General features: G+C 41.0%; 1 protein-coding gene across 1 annotated transcript in view; it reads left to right on the top strand.

The window, feature by feature from the left end:
• The window catches only part of LOC147748330 (resistin-like), a 132,311-nt gene that overhangs the window by 97,072 nt on the left and 19,648 nt on the right, over nt 1–15,591 (top strand). The window lies entirely within an intron of this gene.

Below are 15,591 nucleotides of genomic sequence, written 5' to 3'. Positions count from 1 at the left end.
TAATTAGTGAAGTGAAATATGAAAGTAATTTGAGTGGTGGATATGTTAGTCAGTTATTTGGATTCAGAAGACTAGCAGAGGGATAGAAGAGGGTCAAATATTTGCATATATATATATATATATATATATATATATATATATATATATATCTATATATATATATATATATATATATATATATATATCTATATATATATATATATATATATATATATATATATATATATATATATATATATATATATATATATATAGATATATATATATATATATATATATATATATATATATATATTCACTGAAAAAACCATTGGTTATAGACCATATATAGTTAGGGATTAGCATTTACAAAGCCTTAATTTACTCGCACAAAACCATAGAAATTCGCATATATAGTTAGTTGCAATAACTATATATCACGCACCTGCAATCCACTGCTGATGATGTCACATATTACATCATTCATGACATGGTCAGTGACATCACTGATGACATCACTGATCACAACATCCAGTGACTGTATGTTTCTGTAAAGTTAAAATATGTCTTACATATTGAAGAATGAGTGGATGTATAAGTGTCTGGATGAAGGATTTAGTAGGTGCATGACTGACTGTATGAGTGAGTGATTAGATGTGTCTCACTGAGTGCATGGGTTAGTGACTAAACTGTCTTAATTTGTGCATCATTATGTCTGTTGTTCTGTAAACTGCTGAATGTGTTAATCAGTAGCTATATGAGTAACTATATGGGTTATTGATTGGTTGCCCAAGTATTTGTATGGGAGAGTGAGTGTGTGTGTGGGGGTGGCTGGGAGGTGTGTGACTCTGTACATAGATGTGTGAGCAGTTGATTCACTAGATGTATGGGTTCAAAAGTGCATGTGGAAACAGCTGTATGGGCGGTTGACTGTCTGCATGAGTGTATTGGTGAGTGATTGGATTTCTCAGTGCTACATGTTAAAGTAAGTACATATGTAAAACACAGTACATGTAAGAGTTGACATATATAAATAACTGTGCATAAGAGCCAGTGAATTTGCGAGTGGCTGTATGGATCATTGTGAACTTGTATCAGGGATTGTATAAGTGAGTAAATATGTGTTAGTATATGTTTGAATAAGTAAGGTGTGTATACTGTATAGTTGAGGAAATGGAGGTGTGATTGATTCTTTGCAGGACTGACTATTTGTGTGAGTAACTCCATGGATGAGTGAGACGCCTACACCGCCCTTTCTGCTGATCAGGGAGCTTTGCTGCACATTCCCTGCAACGTACCTTCTGCTGCTATCACCCTCGCCGCCGCTTCTGAACCTAGCGGTACCCGCTGCGCGGGTCCCGCATCGCCCGTCTTGCTGGGCGCTGTGTTGAGGAAGAGGAGCTTTGCCTGGGACCTTGGCCACACCGCTGGGCAGGAGGAGAATATCCAAGCAGGGCTGCGAGCGCCAGGTGAGGGACAGGGACTCCATTTCCCAGGAGTCCCTGGGCTGACATCACCTGCACCTGGACGCTCTCCCTGGTTGCCCCGCCCCCAACCACCTCATCCCCTTATTAGGGATAGTTGATTGCCGCTGCGCGGGAGCGTCCCGGGAGAAGCCCGGGACAAGGGCTGGACCGTCTGTGGCCGTCCGGGGCCTAAGGAGGCCGGGCTGGGCCACCTCTCTGACATTCCCACTATGGACTAGCTAAGGTATTGTGCTACATGAGGAAAACGTCGTGGTCTACTGACTTTTATTTGTTACTGAACTGTGTTCGATCGGTCCTACCATTTACTCGTATCCTCCATCCTTCTTCCGGTTACCAGACGGGGGTCAGTTTGAAGACGGTCTCTTCGAGCCCTCACTGAATCGCCCAGGAACACGGACTAGTAGGAGGGGTTATTGTTACAGAATAGGACTAGATCTTGCCTATATGAACTCAATTAGGACCTTGCTGATTAATTCTGTTTTATAGGAGAACCACTTGAGGTTAATACGGACCCAATATAGGCAGTTTTGAGAGGTTATTTTTATCTGGACCCCAGCACTTATTTGTAATTGTATTAGGTCCCTGAATTGATTGGAGTAAGAAACTGTTTATCGCTGTATGGTATTGTTCTTCTCCTGTTTTGCTAGTACTGTGGCCTGTCCTCATTATTTTATCCATTTGAGTGCCGTCCTTGACCCCTGATAGCATCTTTACTTCATTGTAAATATGCCTAGAAAACTGGCCCCTGTAACCTCAGAACCACTTAATACCTTAGACTCCTTTCTAGTCCAAGTGGTTCAAAAAAAAAATAATGAAAGAAGGGAATACCTAGGTTTGAGCCAATCACCATTCTTGCTCCCACCGAGCCCTGACCCTAATGCACAAATATCTGGCACATCACCACTTGATCCCACAACTTACATATCCGACACTAATTCTCAAGACATTGGCAACGATGATGAAAACTCTGACCTTCTAGTTGACTTGTCAACAAATGCAGTGCCTGACTCCGAGCAACAGCAAAATATTGCAGCGGAAGTTCCCTCATCCTCGTTGCCTGTTACACGTCCTGTGAGAAGTTGTAGAAAATCACAAGCTAAACGCGGGGGGAAACAGTCAGGAAGGAAAAAGCTCACCTCACCACCTAGACACAAAGGGAAAAACATGGAGCGCGAAGATGCTGACGAGCTTAGACAAATCATTGACGATGACCTATTTAATAGGATCTCGGATATGATAGATATTAAAATTAAGACCATCATCAAGCCACTTATTGGGAAGATAGACAAATTAACAGCAGAAGTAAAAAAGATGGGTGGGTCGCAAAGTAAGCTGGTTAATGATTTGGAGAATCTAGCCACTCATGTTATCAAACCAGTAGTCATAGTGGAGGAGGACACAGGCGTTGACACAGGCCCCTTGGAAGGCCAATTACAGCCCACCCTGGTAGGGCACTTACCACCACCTGCGCCCAGTCAGGATGTAACAAGAGAGTCCCCCGCTTTACCACCAGTTGAGCCAGCACCATTGAATTTAGGGGATGATTCATCACAATTTATCATGGAAGCCTCACCATTAGTTCTGGTATTGGCGAACGTCCCTGTCCTAACTCACGGACAAAAAGAATCCACTCAAGGACTAAAAGATAAAGCTCTATATTGGCTCACCAATAACATGCACATGGCATACCAGGGAGTTGACCAGCTAGCAGGGGAAATTGTTATGACAAGGAGGGTACCATGGATTGGGAATAAGCCAAAGAAGTTTAAAGGGGACTGCGTAGTATTAAATTTTGCTAGCGCAGAAGTACTCCCAAACATTCTTGCTAACATCTTCCCACCTCAACGTAGAAGCGGTTCCATAATCCCCCTTACCCTGAAATTCTTTTATAACGAGAATCAGATTGCGACCTCTTCTAATATCTCCAGGCCTAGAAGGAACGCAAGAGTTACTCATTGGGGTGGGGAAACTAGACCCAGATTTAACAACGACCGCTTTCACCCTATGATTAGTCTTGGGACAGGGCAACACAACTTTCCGATTGGGCCAATGGCCAGAACACCGGGGCTAAATTGGCCCAATATAAATAGGTGGGGACCAAGCACCCCGGGATATGATAATAGAGGCCAGGGAAACGGGTTCATGGCCAGGCCGGGAAATGAACAGTTCTTGATGCGCCCTAACACTCCACAGCCTATGTGGAATACAGCAGTAAACGGATGGGGTCAGGTGGCCACTCCTTTTGACTGGAGATTTGGAACAGGGAACAGGTATGGAGTCTTGTCCAACTTAAATGACTGTGACTGACATATAGAGGTCACTAACCTGGGAAAAGATGCTATAGATCAACAACTAGATCAGAACAGCCTACGCATTAATGGTTTTGATCCCAGTGAGCCCATCCCCCAGATAGGGCCGGAAGACCAAACTACATTTAGACATGATCATCTCCCCATGCCATATCTGTCTGAGCACTGTGCGATCCAGGGTCTCGCCAGTGATAACCTACAGAGCCTATCAAAAGTGGGACCTAACGAAGCAACCCAATCACCACAAGAGACTGAAGGGGTATTGGTGCGGCACTCAGAACTTAAGACACTCATAGACTCCTGTAAGCTGATAAGTTGGAACATAGCAGGGCTACATGGTAAGCGACAGGATAAGGCATGGTCAAGCTTTGTTTTAGGCCACCACATTATTGCCCTCCAGGAAACCTGGGACATCTCTGCCAATCTTTGGTGGGATGGGTTTACTAGTTTCACCAAAGCAGCTGTTCCCAGTCGTATGTGGAGAGGGCCAAGGGAGGCCTTTTAATCTTGTTCTCCTTAGATCTAAAGGGAAGCTGTAGGCAGATTAGCACCGATTCTCCCAACATTCTGATGGTAGAAAGAGTGACTAATAATACCAGCAGGACCATTTATATAAATGTTTACAACTCAGGGAATAGTGATTATAGAGGTTGTAACATTACTGACTTAGATAGCATTTTAAATTTGGTCAGTCTGAATACCAAGTTTGACATAGAATATATTTTATTAGGTGATTTTAATATTCATCCGTGTAACTGTAGGAGAAGTAGCAATGAAGGGGATGATGGACTAGAGGGACCTCATTTCGAACATACCACAGAGGGAGAGGAGCTGGAAGATTTTCTTGCCAACTTTGATTTGCATGAACCAGATGGTGGCACCAGATTGCCAACTTTCACTAGCATCCCTCAAGGCACAATTATAGATTACATATTCATATCCCTAGGTATTTTAAACCGGGTTATTGCTTACCGTGCGGTACAATCACATTTTAGCGATCATAATCCGGTAGAACTTGAAGTGGCGTGGGGAGGTCATATGGGACCATCCCCGTCGATAGTAATCGCCCACCCCCTGAGGACTTCTGACCAAGGTAGACGTATGAAATGGGCAAAGGTGGTACCGGAAAAATTTTATGCCAAAAATTTCTTAAAGATTAAGGACCAGGTTGAGATTTGTAAGAATCCTTGTGCCCAGGGTCAAGAAGTTGTAGAGGCATTTGAGGTAATATGTGGGCAGGTGTCACAGGATCTTCTAGCAAAGACAAAAAAAGGAACCTCAGGAAATAAGCGCTGGTTTGATTCAGCATGCTTAAAAGCACATAGATCATTGCTGGCAGCCCTAAAAAACACTCCTAGGGTAAAAGATGAGATTACCAGACTCAGGAAGATCTACAAGTTAGCCGTAACGAAAGGACATCATCAAACAAGAAGCATGGGATAGTCTCCTTTCGGTGGCAGTCCCGAAGGATAGTAAAAAATTTTGGGAGATTATCAAAAATCCCTTTTTTTCAGATGACAATAACGAATCTATGGACTGCGTTATCTCTGATGAAAAATGGCTGTCTCATTTTAAAAACGTCTACGGGGATACTGTCGATGCGACTAAAGATGTTCGTTGACAATCTCAGCCACCCGCCCCATCCTCTTTAACCGACATGAGGTGGAAAAAGCCATTTTGGCCACTACAAAGCATAAGGCACCTGGCCCTGACGGTGTTCCCGCCGACTTTTTCATGTATTCACCAAAATTGTGGGCTGAGGTTTTGGCAAACGTGTTCAACGCAGTCAATGGTAACTCTGCACCTGCCTCATGGGACACCTCTACTATTGTCCCTATTTTTAAAAAAGGCCAGCGGGATGATCCAGGTTGTTATAGGCCTATATCCCTTCTGGACTCATCTGTAAAAATTCTAGGTAGAGTTCTCTTATCCAGGTTGAGGGAGAATGTTGAGAGCTGTGGCGGGTTGTCCGAAATCCAATACGGCTTTAGGGAAAGAAAAGGGACTATCGAACAGTGCGCCAACTTACATTTGCTCATCTCCAAATACACTGTGGCCAAGGAGGGGTCCGTGTATCTTGCATTCATGGACCTCTCCTCGGCTTTTGACCTGGTCAATAGGACAAAGTTGTGGTCCATCTTGTTGGAGATGGGTATTGATGAGGCATTGGTTACCTTTATAGCCACCCTGCACCAAGAACTCTTTTCAAGTGTACGCGTAACGAACGAGGGTAGGCATACTCCTCTCTTTAGATCATTAAGGGGGGTGCGGCAGGGCTGCATTTTAGCCCCCCTGCTCTTCACCATCTATATCAATGGCCTGGGCGCACATCTAGGTGGGCAGGAAGCCGACGTCCCGCGTGTAGGAGCGATTAAGATCCCAGCGCTCCTGTATGCGGATGACGCCATGCTGATCGCTCGCACGGGTGTTGGCCTCCAGCGCCTTTTGAATGCCTTTGGTTTGTTTATGGAGCAACTGGATCTTAAGATAAACGTAACCAAGTCACACACAATGGTGGTAGGCCAAGAGTGTCGCAAAAAGAGAAATAAAACATTCACATGCAGGGGGGACACGGTTTCTAGGGTATCTACATTTCCCTACTTAGGCGTATTGTTCGATCAGAAAGGGTCCTGGGCTCCGCAGGTAAGAGCCAAGAGGTTGGCTGTTATTAGATCATCATCAGCACTCCTGGGCTTTGCTGGTAGGCTAGGGGCTAGGCCTATGGAAGCTATACTAAAAATCTATAATAATAAATCTGTGGCTATTGCACTATATGGTTCCGCATTGTGGGGATATGTAAATGTGGAAGCTATTCAGAGAGCGGAGAATAGATTTATCAGAACCCTACTTTCTGTACCCCAGTCGACCCCAACCTATTCCATTCATAAAGAAGTGGGCCTACAGTTTCTTTCTGATAAGCTGAGTATGGCCCCCTTGATTTTTTGGCTAAAAATGTGGATGAATGAAGAACTCCCATTAAATCACAAGATTATGTCCGACGTTCTGTCCCTGGATAAATCCAACAAGATTCCTTGGCTGGCTTATTTGGCCAGGGCTTTTTCAGACCTAGGCCGCCCGGAGCTTTTTACCTCCCCTGAGAATATTAGGATCCAAGACATTGACTTTGTGAAAAAGTCCTTCATGGGAAGGAAGGAAGCATGCCGCGAAGAACGCAAATTGGTAAAACCGGCAGTGAGGGATCATTGTTTACTGGTTAACTCGTTATCACTTGCACCCTATCTTGGTTTTGTCACAATCCCCTTCCATAGGTTCCTTTTAACCAAATTCAGATTTAATTTGTTACATTTTTATTTAGGCTCTTTTAATAATTGGCAGAAGCCAGAACAAGCCCTGCCCTGTAGCTGCGACCAGTTTTCAGTGCAAGATACAATGCATTTTGTCATGTTTTGTGGGTTGTACTCAGAGCCAAGGAAAAAATATTTGTTGCCTATTCTAAAAGAGGCCGGCTTCACTCAAGTGAGACCGGCTCTGCTCTTTTTACAATTACTGCCCAATCCCCACATAACTTTTTGCATTGCTAATTTTCTGGTAGCCGCTTCAAGGGTGAAAGCTGTCTGTCAAGATTAGTCTTAGAGTAAATGTTTTTTATCATTTATGTCTATGTTCAAACGTAACACTTTTTAATTGTTTGTTACATTTTTTAAACTTGTTGTCTGCATTAAGGGGGTCATTATGATAGCGGATTTTCCGCATCCTCGGGGCCGGCGGAAGCCACCGCCGGCCCCGAGGATGCGGAAAATCCGCAGCGGACTGACCAAAGACCCACCGCCAGATTAGGATGGCTGGTGGGTCCTGGTTTCCGTCCGCAGCTTTTCCGCTGCGGTCGGATTACAACCGCGGCGGAAAAGCTCTAATATGGTGACGGTGTCTGTCAGACACCGTCCACCATATTAGGATGGCCAGTAAAGTATGCTTTTCCGCGGCGGGTTTTCCGCCGCGGAAAAGCATACGTAACTTCACTGCGGGGGCCTGTTGCGGGCCCCCTAGGTGAAGGGGGGGTGGGGGTGCACATGGGGGGTACCTACGGTACCCCCCTGCATTTGCATGCAGAAAGCAGCAGGCACCGCGCGGTGCCTGCCTCTTTCTGCATGCAAATGCAATGCGTGCGTGCCGTTTTAACATTGCCGCAGGTGCAGCTTGAAGCTGCACCCGCGGCTATGTTAAAAATAGAGGATGTGACCGCCAGGGTGGCGGTCACATCCTAATTGCACAGGAGGGAACTCCACATGTCATGCGGAGGTTCCCTCCTGCTCTGGGGTCGCGGACGGACGCAAGTCCGTCCGCGATCGTAATCGACCCCTTAATGTTTTCTGTGTAAATAGGAAAAATTTTGTATGAAATGTATTTTATCTTTTTTTCTCTCTTTGTATGGCTTTTAAATAAGCCGAATAAAGATATTCTGACTGACTGACTGACTGAGTGACAGTCTGTGAGTGTCTGTTTACACTGAGTGTATGTAAGGTTATATTAGAGTCTGAAGAGGTTCATCGTATTATCACATGAATGATGTCATCAGTGATGTGATCAGTAATGGCAAATGAGATGTCATCAGTGATGTCATCAGTGATGTCATTTGAGATGTCATCAGTGATGTCATCAGTGATGTCATTTGAGATATCATCAGTGATGTCATCAGTGATGTCACTGACCATGTCATGAATGATGTAATATGTGACATCATCAGCAGTGGATTGCAGGTGCGTGATATATAGTTATTGCAACTAACTATATATGCGAATTTCTATGGTTTTGTGCGAGTAAATTAAGGTTTTGTAAATGCTAATCCCTAACTATATATGGTCTATAACCAATGATTTTTTCTGTGAATTTTCAAGGTTTTGTAAATGCTAATCCCTAACTATATATGGTCTATAACCTATGGTTTTTTCAGTGAATTTCATTGGTTTTTTAAAAGCTAATATCTATAGCTGTAAAATATATTCTTATTCTAATTCACAAATATATTTTATATATTTTTGTATTATATTTTTTTAATTCAATTTATATTATAGTTTAAATTATATTTTCTTGTTTCGCTGCCGGTCCGCGAACCGGTAAACGTTCCGTTAGTGCAAGTACCGCGTTAGAAAGCCACATCGTGACGCGTCGCGTAATCGCAACGTATCGCGTTACTACGTAATGCCCCTTATGACGTGCTGCGTTAGCGCACCCGGAAGCGTTCTGGAACGCGAACCAAGGCGCGAAACGCAAAGCCCCGGAAACGTTCCGAGGCGCGGCGTGTAACGCGTAATGTAAGCATAACAGGTCATGTGACTAGTTTATAAAACTTTTAATTGGTTCATTTTACTTTTAGTTTCCTAATGATGGAACGCTTGATCATATGACGTCAAATAAACACTTTTCATTGGTTTAGAACATTTTTTTTTCCCAAATGATGAAAGTCCCACCTTTTTTCCTCACTCCGACTTTCATTTTAATGAGAGAAAGACCTGTTTTTGCTTGCTTAGACATGGCAGTTGTATTAGCTGTAGCTGGTGGATCCCCACCACCTCCACCACCACCAAAGAAGAGAGGACCAACTAGCCAGGTCATCTTCCAACAAGAGGAAGAAGAAGAGGAAGACGAGGAACAGGAGCAAGGGACAAGGGGGTTTTTGAAAGAAATGCCAAGGACGTCCCATGTGAAAGAGAATTTTATCTGGCAATTTTTTTCTTTTCCTCCTCATGAAAAGAAAGTAAATGCCAGGTACGTTACCTGCCTCATCTGCCACGTTAAACTCTCCAGAGGGACCGAAAAAAAATATAGCTATGGTAATCATACCATGCATCGACACATGGAGAGGTGGCACCCTCTTAATTATAGTGCTGCACAACTTAGAGATTTGGTGGATAACCCCCGACCGGCCAACACATCCACCAATGAACTAGCAATAACTGAATCAGAGGCAAGGGAAACGGTCCCAAATCTCCAAAAGAACTTTGGGCAGATGAGATTGACATGTGTATCTTGTGGAAAATTAATTTCATGTGGAGAGAGGAGTATTACTCTAATAAATAGAGCATACGAACATCATCAATGTCCAAAATGTCCAAGAAAGTAATTTTTTTTTTGTTGTTGCTCCTGTTGAGCCCTTTGAAGTGAATCATTTTTGTTTCCCCTTCCTCCAAAAAAACACAAAAAAAATATAAAACATCAAAAATAATTAAAAAAAAGTTCTTTTCAGAACTACCTTCCCTTTTAAAAATAATTTCTAGAATGTTTAGCACTCTAGCATCCTCTATTTCTTTTGATACGCTTCCCGGTTTGCGTTCCGGTACGCGAACCGGGAGCGAACTAAAATTTTTTTTTTTTTTAAAAAAGACGAGTAAATAAACAGAGAGTAATGTGAAAAGAAAGACAAATAGAGAGAGTAACACACAGTTACTGTTGAAAGAGGGACTGATAAAAGAAGTGAAAAGAGTAGTATAAATAAGTAATAGAAAAAGAAATGAAGGAAGTAGCAAAGGCAGGAAACTTAGGGTTAAAGAAATAAAGCAGTGGAACTAATAAAAGTTAAATCTGATAGACATGTAGCGTAAAGAGTACTAAACACTTACCTTATAATTGTCATTAACGTACTGAATTAACATTTTTATACTTTTAATCTGTGTAAGAAAGAACAAAAAAATGTAAATTAATACAAGGTAGTAAAAAAAGAGTGAGCATGAGACAAAATGAATACATATTATAAATCACAATTCAAAGTAGAAAATTAATTAAACATATTTAATGGTTTATTTTTGCTGTTATCAGAAAATATCAAATTTCACTGAAAACAGTGAGTTGAAGGTATTCATCATATAACAGCGGGGAAAAAAACACAATCAAAATGATTGTGTTTAAAAAATCCAAATAATATAACTAAGCAGAAATAAGAACTCCTCCAAAGTAACTTACTTTCTATGACGTCAAAGGATGTCCTATGAACAGCTTATACTCTGTTGTGCTGTTACTATTTTCTGCCCACCAATTTTTGAAAGATAAACTCCATTGCTTTCAGAAAACTGAGATATACAAAGCAATTTAAAACAGCACACTAAGTTACAGCTACACCTAGAATCATTATAGTCCAATTACTTACCCTAAATTCTGACTTCAAAAATCAAGTCAAAAGGCAACATTGCTTCGTACTCAATTAGTAATGTTTGCTGAAAGACTAGCCTTTTTTATATTTCAAATAAGCTGTGTAATATCCAGATGTTGTCAAAGGACCAGCATATTATATAATAGCTGCAGTTGCAAATGTTCTTCCTGAAATCGATGACTGTGTAGCCCAAAAATTTTTAATTAGACTTAACAACTTTTTTTCATCCAGTTTATGTAGTTCAAATTGTAAAATGACATTTCACCCATAAGTTTCTATAAAAAATATGGACAGCATTGCAGACTTACATTTCCTCTACTCCTTATTTTGATCTGCTGCTTGACTTTGCTTATAAAAACAAACAGTTTTCGCTCTGTACTACAATTATCCACAAGGCCATATAGAGTAGGAGCCATTAGAACCTCTGGAAATTCCTCTAAACAAATCCAAAGCTACCTTTCCTAAAATTTTGGTTGTAAGAACACCAGGTAAGAATTTTGAAGGTGGAAAGGCAATCTTTTTTTGAAAGTTAAAACAGAATCATTGCAGAATGACCAACCGTTTCCAGATTTTAAATAAGCTGTATAATGTCCTGAATTAGTTGAAGGACCGTTATGATATATAATTGCAGTAGTTATAAAAGTCCTTCCTGATATTGACAACTGTGAAGCCACAAAATTATTAATTAAAGTTGTCAATTTAGTTCCATCAGACCTACATCGTTGAAACATTAAAATGACATACTGGCCATAACTTCGTAAAATTAACGTGGACAGCATTTCAGACTTACATTGGCTGCACTCCATGTTTTGATCGGCTGCCTTTACTAGCTTATTGAAGGATACTGATTTACTGTCAGGCAAAGTTAAATATATAAATCTTTCCGAGTCTACACTAGTAGTACTTGATAGCCTACAGTTCTCGCAGTCATGCTGCCATAGATAAGAAAGGCCAAATAAATAATCTACATCTACACCCTCATCTTGCAATACATCAAGCATATACATTAAAAACTCCTGACAATCCTGCTGAATATTTTCAGAGAATTCTGTTTGACCTGAACATTCGTCTAACAGAAAACGAATTTCAGACACACTTTCTACTCTCGTTCTATCAGCACTACATTTCTCTAACACAGAATTCAATAAACAGCATAAACTTTGTTCTGAATTGATCACAATCTGTTCTTTGAAAGTCTCTAGTGAAAAGAGAACATTAACAACTACATTAGCATAGCAGTTGACACCAGAACTATTTTCAAATTTAAAACTAACAACATTTTCAACAGAATTCATTTTATTCCTGCTTACAATTTTTGGATCATCGACTTTTGGTCTTTTTGCTTCAACCTTCCTACTATTACTGATATTTCTTCGTTTCCGGCCTACCACACGTTTCTCAAACAAAGGATATTGAGGCAAATGTGGCGCATACTCTCTTCTTAACCTATTGTATTCCTTAATACAATCTAGATCCGCACAAATGTTTGTGACATCACAGTCAATCAAGTACAAACCCGATAAAGTTCTGACTCGTGACAATGCTACATAAGCCATACCCTCTTTGAATACAGAACTGCCAATATTCACTAAAGCAGTGTCTACACTTAAACCTTGCGATTTATGAATTGCCACCCCATATGCCAAGCAAACAGGAAACTGCTTACGGCGAACATATAAGTCTTTTACAAGCAAAAACCTTGCTGTGCAATGACCAATTAGCTGTACTTCCTCAATGCCATCAAATTTAATTTTTAAAAATTCAATTCCATCTCTACTTCTGTATTTCTCAAAATCAACAACATTACCCATTGATCCATTTACCAGACCTCTTTCAACATGTAAATTCCTTCTCAAAATGATTCGGCAATTTAAGCACACATTCAAAGTCTTTTCAAAACCCGCAGTTTTAGATATAGTCTTCTCTGATGAATCGAATTTAGATTTCAAATTCTCAGACAAAATAATTGTTGCTCCCATATGCTCTATTTTGTCAATAGCTTCCAGTTTCACAATCTCTTGTTTTTCTAAATTCAACATTTTGTTGTTGAAGATGGAACATTCTGCAAGAGTTGGCATCAAACATATTTCAGATTTCTTCACAGTAATTTTCTGAAAAATATCCTCTGGCAAAACGTCTTCTTCTGGATATAAATTTGACAGTAAGCGTGCATGTAAAGCTTCTTTACCACGCTCAGTCACTTTCCCGATTCTAACATCTTGCAGAATATTCTTGTAATCTTCGTCCTTCGCCTGACGCATATTTTCACGCAGCTCAGCATAACTGAAGTTTAACCATATGTTAACGTTGCCAATGCTCCCTAGGCACCTCTTGGTATCTTCATGTGTAAGCAGTTTAAACACTGGTTGTCCTTTCACTGGTGTCAGCTGCAGAAGATCACCCAAAACAATGATGTGTTTGCCACCGAATAACACATCATACTGTGTTTTAAGAACTTCCTGCATTCTCAAATGCACAAAGGCAAGCATGACATTGGAAACCATGCTTACTTCGTCAATGATAAGAAGTTTCATCTTCTTCAACACTCTAGATACTTCACAACAAGCATCCCCAGATAATTTGTGATATTGTAATTTGTTATCATGCTCCACTGGCAGCATCAGTAACCGATGCAAAGTAATCCCTTTAATGTTATGAGCTGCCAGTCCAGTTGGAGCGGTCACAACACAAGACAGCGATGACTCAGTCCTTTTCTGCAGATAACATGAAATTGCTTTAATAAGGAAACTTTTTCCAGTTCCTGCTTCTCCACTCACATATAGTCGGACAGGCTTCAACGACGTACATGAGCACTCTTTCTTCTCATGACTTAATCCATGCTCAATTTGGTTGGTAACTTCGTCATATATTTTCCTCTGCTCAACGTTAAGTTGTCTTTCCAAATCTTCTAAGTTAACCGCATCCTCCTGAGCATGTGCCATGGCTCTTTCCACTTCAATCATGGCAGTGGCAGCTTCATTTTCAATAACTGGTTCTCCTAGTGGATCCTGACTCAATGAAACAGAACTCTGACTGTCCTGAGAACTGTCTCTAGCAATCTCGGCTGCAATTGTTGCTTCCTGCTCAATTTCTGCATTCAAAATTTGTAGATATTTTGGAAAAACAGGACATTCTATGGACTCCTTGGCTGCATTGAAAGAGTCTTCGTAACAGAGGAAATCCCCAAGCAGTTCCTCTTCTGCATGCCAAGGCTTGAAAAGTTGCAAAAGAGCTAAATAGAAAAACTCTTTTCTTTCGGGAGATTCGCAATCCAATTTTCGATGATTTATCAATTGATATTTTTTTTGCTTGACCAGACATCCCTCACTTCCAATTACAGCATACACTCCTTTATCAATATCTTCTTTGATGTTCCTCTTGAAAACGTAATTTTGAAGAACATCATACAGACAAGCATTCTCCAGGTGACTGCTTCTATTTGGATAATATGTATCCAACATGTTGGTCTTCAAAATATCTGTACTGTTTGGCTCCTTCTCCGCCAAATACTCAATTTCCCGTACAGGTTTCAGAACTCGATTACGCGTTGCAGCAAGACCAAGACTCGCCCAAATGATACTCCTAGATTTGGCATAGAGACTTGCTGAAGATAACCGGTCAGAACATTCGTAAGCTCCAATTTCTCGATGCGACAACATCTTCAGACTGAAACTGTACAACTTCTTACTGAGGCTCTTTTCATGGGAAATATCCTCCCACATATCCTTCAGTTCTGTCTTTTCTTTTTTGGTGATGTAAGACGTCACATACCGAGCCACAGCCATACAGTTGTCAGCCACAAACTGTATATCCATGTTAGCATTCCACATGGACAAAATCACTGGGTTGTAGTCGTTGATGTACTTGGACTCTTCGTTTCTTTTCAAATTGTATGTGTTTTTGGGTGATTTCCTCGTCACATTATGTTGCAGCGAAGACATCAAATTGTTAACTCTTCCTTTTGATATCACCGACCGCGGAAATGCAAAACGAGTACTTGTCCTTGTTTCTGAATTTACGACGACAGTACTTTCCACAACGATGGCTTTGAAACCGTAAAACTTGTTCTCTTAGACTTTTGTCTTCGTTTGTCTTTGGAACAGCACATGTAGCATACTGTTCTATGAAACTCATCACTAAGTCATCCGGATCTGTTCCAAATTTGGGTGCATCTTTGATCCATAACAGCATATGTATATGAGGAGCGCCTCTTGCTTGATACTCCTTTCTCCAGAAGAAATCCAACACCTCTCCAAGAGGTGGATTTTTCTTGTTCGTGATGAAAGACATCATAGCTTCAAATCTATGATTAAAGTACCTGCATACATTCACTGGATCCAAAGAGCACAGTTCTCCGGGTGTCTTGAATTCAATATTTTCAATGTTTCCATTTACCTCTCGTAGAAATTCAAGTAAGTCTTCCCAGCCATACTCAGCACAGCTGAGAGTGAGGAACCATGTGGGAGTTCCTAAATTCCTCAGCATACATTTTAAGTCACCATGACGGCGGTACCAATACTCATTAGTACCACGCTGACAAGCCATGAGATTAATCAGGTGAGAATCCAAAATACTGTCTTGCACATTGACTTTATCCATAAAGTCCCTTGCCGAGATATTTCGCAGTTGTACACCACTTTTCAAGATGTGGTTCACTGCATAAGACAATCCAGAGAGATCACTTTCAAACAGTAGATGAAATAAATAGGGA

This window comes from Lissotriton vulgaris, chromosome 1_1 (genome assembly GCF_964263255.1).
Source record: "Lissotriton vulgaris chromosome 1_1, aLisVul1.2, whole genome shotgun sequence".
NCBI classification, from domain to species: domain Eukaryota; kingdom Metazoa; phylum Chordata; class Amphibia; order Caudata; family Salamandridae; genus Lissotriton; species Lissotriton vulgaris.
The sequence above is the reverse complement of the archived record's forward strand: the minus strand, read 5'-3'. Positions and strand labels throughout refer to the sequence as shown.